General features: G+C 40.4%; 1 pseudogene; it reads left to right on the forward strand.

The window, feature by feature from the left end:
- The first annotated feature begins 1,898 nt into the window (after positions 1-1,898).
- Positions 1,899-2,752, forward strand: LOC129558141 (dickkopf-related protein 1 pseudogene; annotated as a pseudogene).
- Positions 2,753-7,242: the final 4,490 nt, after the last annotated feature.

Below are 7,242 nucleotides of genomic sequence, written 5' to 3' on the forward strand. Positions count from 1 at the left end.
GTTTTCTCATTGATAGTGTATAGGAATGAAAGGGATTTCTGTGTGTTAATTTTATATCCTGCAACTTAACTCTATTCATTGATTAGCTCTGGTAATTTTCTGGTGGAGTCTTTAGGGTTTACTATGTAGAGGATCATGTCATCTGCAAACAGTGAGGATTTTGCTTTTTCTTTTCCAATGTGTATTCCTTTTATTTCTTTTTCTTCTCTGATTCCTGTAGCTAAAATTTCCAAAAGTATGCTAAATAGTAGTGGTGAGTTTGGACACCCTTTTCTTGTTCCTGACGTTAGGGGAAATGCTTCCAGTTTTTCACCATTGAGGATAATGTTTGCTGTGGGTTTGTCATATATAGCTTTTATTGTTCTGAGGTATGTTCTTCCATTCGTGTTTTCTGGAAGGTATTTATAATAAATGGATGTTGAATCATGTCAAAGACTTTCTCTGCATCTACTGAGATACATATGGTTTTTGTTTTTCAACTTGTTAATGCAGTGCATTACATTGACTGATTTGCAGATTTTAAAGAATCCTTTTATCCCTGGGATAAAGCCCACTTGGTCATGTTGTATGATTTTTTTCATATGTTGTTGGATTCGATTTGCTAGGATTTTGTTAAAGAATCTTGCATCTATGTTCATCAGTGATATTGGCCTGTAGTTTTCTTTTTTTTAATGGCACCTTTGTTAGATTTTGGTATTAGGGTGATGGTGGCCTCATAGAATGAGTTTGGAAGTTTACATTCCTCTGCAATTATCTTGAAGTGTTTGAGTAAGATAGGTGTTAGCTCATCTCTGAATTTTTGGTAGAATTCAGCTGTGAAGCCATCTGGTCCTGGGCTTTTATTTGCTGGAAGATTTCTGATTACAGTTTCGATTTCCACACTTGTGCTGGGTCTGTAAAGATTTTCTATTTCTTCTTGGTTCAGTTTTGGAAAATTATACTTTTCTAGGAATTTGTCTAAGTTGTCCATTTTATTGACATATAGTTGATGATAATAGTCTCTTATGATCCTTTGTATTTCTGTGTTGTCTGTTGTGATTTCTAGATTTTTATTTCTAATTCTGTTGATTTGATACTTGTCCCTTTGTTTCTTGATGGGTCTGGCTACTGGTTTGCCTATTTTGTTTATCTTCTCAAAGAACCAGCTTTTAGCTTTGTTGACTTTTGCTATGGTTTCTTAGTTTCTTGTTCTTTTATTTCTGCACTAATTTTTATGATTTCTTTCCTTCTACTAATTTCTTTCCTTCTATGATTTCTTTCTTTCCTTCATTTCTCCTTTTTAAAGTTGCTTAAGTGTAGAGTTAGGTTATTTATTTGATTTTCCTCCTGTTTCTTGAGGTAAGCTTGTATTGCTATGAACTTTCCCCTTAGCACTGCTTTTACTGAATCCCATAGGGTTTGGGTTGCTGTGTTTTCATTTTCTTTCGTTTCTATGCATATTTTGATTTATTTTCTGATTTCTTCTGGTTTTTGCTGGTTATTCAGAAGCGTGTTGTTTAGCTTCCACGTGTTTGCATTTTTAATAGTTTTTTTTTCCCCTGTAGTTAACATCTTACTGCACTGTGATCAGAAAAGATAGTTGCAATTATTTCAATTTTTTGGAATTTACCAAGGCTAGATTTATGGCCAAGGATGTGTAGGCTCTGCGTAGACCCGAGAAAAGTGAAATTCATTGTTTTGGGGTGAAATGTCCTATAGATATCAATTAGGTCTAACTCTTCCATTGTATCCTTTAAAATTTGTGTTTCTGCAGAGCCCTGCAGTCAGGGTCAGGCCTCTGTGACTGGTGGAGGCTCTCCCAGCCCTGTCTCCACAGCTGCGCCAACACAGCTTCGTGGGGACTAGGTGTGCAAAGTGACATTCCTCCTTTCTCTTTTTCTCCCTTGAGTCCTTCTGAGATGACGGCTCTGAGCACAGCGGGTGCTGCCGGGGTCTTGGTCGCCCTGGTAGCTGCGGCTCTTTGCAGTCAACCTCTGCTGGGAGCAAGCGCCACCTTGAACTTCCTTCTCAGTTCCAACGCCATCAAGAACCTGCCCCCACCGCTGAGAGGTGCTGCTGGGCACCCAGGCTCTGCAATCAGCGCAGCTCCGTAATTCCGTTTGAGGGCGGCAACAAGTACCAGACCATTGACAACCACCAGCCGTACCCGTGCGCTTAGGAGGAGGAGTGCAGCACCGAGGAGTACTGCGCGAGTCCTATCCGCGGAGCCGGTGAGCCAATCTGCCTAGCCTGTCGGAAACTCCGAAAACGCTGCATATGTCACACTATGTGCTTCCCTGGGAATCACTGCAAAAACGGGATATGCATGCCTTCTGATCAAAATCATTTCCATCGAGGGGAAATCGAGGAAACCATTATTGAAAGCTTTGTTAATGAACACAGTACCTTGGATGGGTACTCCAGAAGAACTACACTGTCTTCAAGAATATATCATACCAAAGGACAAGAAGGTTCTGTCTGTCTTCGCTCATCAGACTGCGCTGCAGGGTTGTGTTGTGCTAGACATTTCTGGTCCAAGATCTGTAAACCTGTTCTCAAGGAAGGTCAAGTGTGCACCAAACATAGGAGAAAAGGCTCCCACAGGCTAGAGATATTCCAGCGTTGTTACTGTGGAGGTCTGTCTTGCCGGATACAGAAAGATCACCATCAAGCCAGTAATTCTTCCAGGCTTCACTTGTCAGAGACCCTAAGCCAGCTGTCCGAACACAGTGGACTCAATTTACATAATATATGCTATGAAAACCATTTGTGACTTTTGTGAGCTCAGTCCTTAAGGATGTACAAATTCTGTGGTTACAGTTAAGCATTCCAATAATACCTCCCTAAAATCTGGAGTGTAAGTGCTTTGTTTCTTTGTGGAACTCTCCTGTCATTGATTGCAGTAAATTACTGTGTTGTAAATTTTCAGTGTAACACTTACCTATAAATGCAACAAATCTTTTAATTATTTTTCTAAATGTGCTACATTGTCTATTCCTCTTGTCATGTAAATTTTTGTAAACATTGATTGTTATCTTGACTCTGATAAATACTCTATATTGAATTGAAATAAATACTTTCAGCTTATTCTATATTGAATTGAAATAAATACTTTCAGCTTATAGTTCCTAAATGTAAAACCTTTCCCCCACTTAATTCTAGAATCTAGAGTGTAAGGACCTTTGGGAATGATGATTGGTATGTAAGATTTATCATGAAAATATTATTTTCCAAAATGTATTATCTCAGTACTTGGATCCTATTTATCTCTAGGTTGTGACAGTCCTTGAAATAAAATTTAACTTAATACCATGAAAAATAAATAAAATTTGTGTTTCCTTGCTAATTTTCTGTTTCGTTGATCTATCCAGAAAGATAGATCGTAGATAGTTGATCTATTTATCTATCCAGGTTTGAGTGGGGTGTTTAAGTCTCCCACTATTATTGTGTTATTGTTAATTTCCCCTTTCATACTTGTTAGCATTTGCCATACATATTGCGGTGCTCCTATGTTGGGTGCAATTATATTTACAATTGTTATAATTTCTTGGATTTATCACTTGATCATTATGTAGTGATTTTCTTTGTCTCTTTTCAAAGCCTTTGTTTTAAAGTCCATTTTATCTGATATGAGTATTGCTACTTCTGCTTTATATTGGTCTCCGTTAGTGTGAAAAATCTTTATCCAGCCCTTCACTTTCAGTCTGTCCGTGTCCCTTGTTTTGATGTGGGTCCCTTGTAGACAGTATATATAGGGGTCTTGTTTTTGTGTCCATTCAGCCAGTCTTTGTCTTTTGGTTGGGGCATTCAACCAATTTACATTTAAGGTGATTATTGATAAGTATGTTCCCTTGCCATTTACTTTGTTGCTTTGGGTTCGGGTTTATGCACCTTTTCTGTGTTTCCTGTCTAGAGAAGATCCTTAGGCATTTGTTGAAGAGCTGGTTTGGTGCTGCTGAATTCTGTCAGCTTTTGGTTGTCTGTAAAGCTTTTGATTTCTCTTTCATATTTGAATGAGATCCTTTCTGGGTACAGTAATCTGGGTTGTAGATTTTCCTCTTTCATCACTTTAAGTATGTCCTGCCATTCCCTCCTGGCCTGAAGAGTTTCTATTGAAGCATAAGTTGTTATCCTTATGGGAATCCCCTTGTGTGTTATTTGTTCTTTTTCTCTTGTTGCTTTTAATATTTGTTCTTTGTGTTTGATCTTCTTTAATTTGATTAGTACCTGTCTTGGGTTCTGCCTTGTGTTTATCCTGTTTAGGACTCTCTGGGTTTCTTGGACTTGGGTGGCTATTTCGTTCCCCATTTTAGGGAAGTTTTCAACTATTATCTCCTCAAGTATTTTCTCACGGTCTTTTTTGTTTATTTGTTTTGTTTTCTTCTACTTGGACTCCTATGATTCCAATGTTGGGGCATATAACATTGTCCCAGACGGCTCTGTGGTTGTCCTCATTTCTTTTAATTTTTTTTTTTCTTTTTTCCTCTCTGCTTCAGTTATTTCCACCATTTTATCTTCCACCTCACTTATCCTATCTTCTGCCTCAGTTATTCTACTGTTGGTTCCCTCCAGAGTGCTTCTGATCTCAATTATTTCATTATTTATTTTTGATTGACTCTTTTTTATTTTTTCTCAGGCCTTGTTAAAATTTTCTTGAATATTCTCAATCCTTGTCTCCAGATTATTTATCTGTAATTCCATTTTGTTTTCAAGATATGGATCATCTCTACTATCATTTTTCTGAATTATTTTTCTGGTGGACTCCCTATCTCCTCCTCTTTTGATTGATTTGATGGGCATTTATCATGTTCCTTTACCTGCTGAATATTTCTCTGCCTTTTCATATTGTTTTATATTGGTGTGTTTGGGGTGGCCTTTCTGTATGTTGGAAGTTTGTGGTTCCTCTTTATTGTGGAGGTTCCTCCATGTGAGTGGAGTTGGACATGTGGCTTGTCAAGGTTTCCTGGTTAGGAAAGCTTGTGTCAGTGTTCTGATGGGTGTAGCTGGATCTGTTCTCTGTGGAGTGCAATGAAGTGTCTAGTAGTGAGGTATCTATGGATTTGGTGTGACTTTTTCCCGCCTGTATTTTATGTTCCTTCATTGTTGGATAATTAGCTTGGTATATCTTGCTCTAAAACTTCTTGGCTTTTGGGTGGAGCTTGGTTACATTGTAGGCATGGAGGCTTTTGGATGAGCTCTTGTTGATTAATGTTCCCTGTAATCAGGAGTTTTCTGGTATTCTCAAGCTTTGGATTTAAGCCTCTTGCCTCTGGTTTTCAGTCTTATTCTTACAATAGCCTCAAGACTTCTTCATCCATACGGCACCAATGATAAAACATCTAGGTTAATGGCGAAAAGATTCTCCCCAGTGAGGGACACCCAGAGAGGTTCACAGAGTTACATGGAGAAGAGAAGAGGGAGGAGGGAGATAGAGGTGACCAGGAGGAGAGGAGGGGGAGTAAAAAGGGGAGAGAGCAAGCGAGCCAGTAATCCGTTCCCTAAGGGACCTGATGGAGAAAAAGGAAAGCCAAAAGGGGCAGTGCAATCAGGCCAGTAATCACACTCCTAAGTAAAAATGGGTACTGAAGATTAGATTCTTAAAGATATAAAATTGATAATAAATACTAGAAAGCAAAGATTAAAAATCTAGAATAGAGATTAGATTTATAGATTAGATCTCAAAAACACAATATTTCTTAAAAATCGCAAAAATTATAAAAATATATATATGAAATTTGCTTTAAAAATAGGGTCTTTGTTGCAGGGTAATAGTAGTTTTTAAAAATGAAAATTAAAGGAGTAATGAAGAACTTAAATTTTTTAAAAAAATTAAAAAAGGATAATAGTAAAATAAATCTAAGAATTTCTCTGGAGCTGTTGAGGGCAGTGTGGGGTCAGTTCAGTTTCAGATAGTTCCTTGTTCCAGCTTCTCAAGGTCTATAGCCCTCTTCCAATGTAGTCAATGCTAACTACAGGATTTTAATCTATTGCACCTGTCATTTCCAAAGCAGTTTCCTCTTCTTTGTTTATTTTGGCTTCCTCTGCTTGCAAGTCTCTTCAGTGTCTAATTTCTGCCCTGACACAAGGCGGGGAAGGTTGCCATTTATTTAGGCTCACTTGTTCAGTTGTGCTGTAGGGAGGGAGGAACACTGCCAACAAATATCACTGGCATGAGTAGGGAGTGCTCACACTGTTGGGACACACTGTTTGCCCCCACTCACGGCGTGTGTGCTTTCCCAGTCTACACTGCTCAGGCTCCAGGTTGCTCTGCAGGGGAACTGTCTAAAGCGGGCCCTGGGTTGCGTGTACTTCCCAGGTCTAAGCTGCTCAGGTTCAGGTTCTCGGGTACTCTACAAAGGCAGATTCAGTTGGGCCTGCGTTTTGTGCCCTTCCCAGGTCTGAGCAGCTCTGGTGATCAGGTGCTTAGTGAAGGCACTCTCCCCAGGTGGGCAGAGCGTCTTATCATCGCCCCGGTCCCAGCCGCTCAGTTTCTCGGGTGCACCAAGAGAGTGCCATCTCAGGTGTGACATGTGTCTGTTCTGGGGAGCTGATATCTGACTGCAAACCTCCTGATGGATGTCAACCGCCCAGGATCCCAGGAAGACTTGGTTAGCAACTGGGAATCTGCTCACAGTTTGGTGGAGGATGCTGTCTCTGGTGCCGAGATTGCCCCTTGCCTTACAGCTCTGTCTGTCGTCCGCCTGCTTGTCTGCCACCAGCACGGGGAGGGACCAGTCTTCAGCTGGCTAGCTCTCCTCTAGTCATCACTCAGTCCTTTGTTCTGTGAGCAGACCAGGTTGTGCCTTAGAGCTTTTCCCGGGAAAGTTCTCTCTCTCTCACTCTTTTCCTTTTTTCCCTCTCACTGGCTATCCGTCAGTTTGGGCTGCTATCTCACATTAGCTCCCTCAGATTATCTTCAAGGCATTCAGGCCTGGGCCTTACCCTAAGCATGCAGTCTGCACCTCCCTGTTCAGCCCCCTCTCGCTGCTGGTGGACACGAGCATCTGGGCTACTTCTCTGCTGGGAGTTGCAGTTAGGTGCATAATCTGTGACTTTTTTTTCTTTTCTCATGGTTATGTTGCCCTCTGAGTTCCCAAAATTCCCCACAGACCCGCCGATGAGAGGGTTTCCTGGTGTTTGGAAAGGTCTCCTCCTTCACGACTCCCTCCCTGGTATGGGTCTCCATCCCTAACTCTTTTGTCTCTCTTTCTACCTTTATATTTTGTCCTACCTCCTTTCGAAGAGAATGTGCTGCCTTTCTGG

Source organism: Moschus berezovskii, chromosome 8 (assembly GCF_049115385.1).
Source record: "Moschus berezovskii isolate FMDL1 chromosome 8, NW_MosBer_1.0, whole genome shotgun sequence".
NCBI classification, from domain to species: Eukaryota; Metazoa; Chordata; class Mammalia; order Artiodactyla; family Moschidae; genus Moschus; species Moschus berezovskii.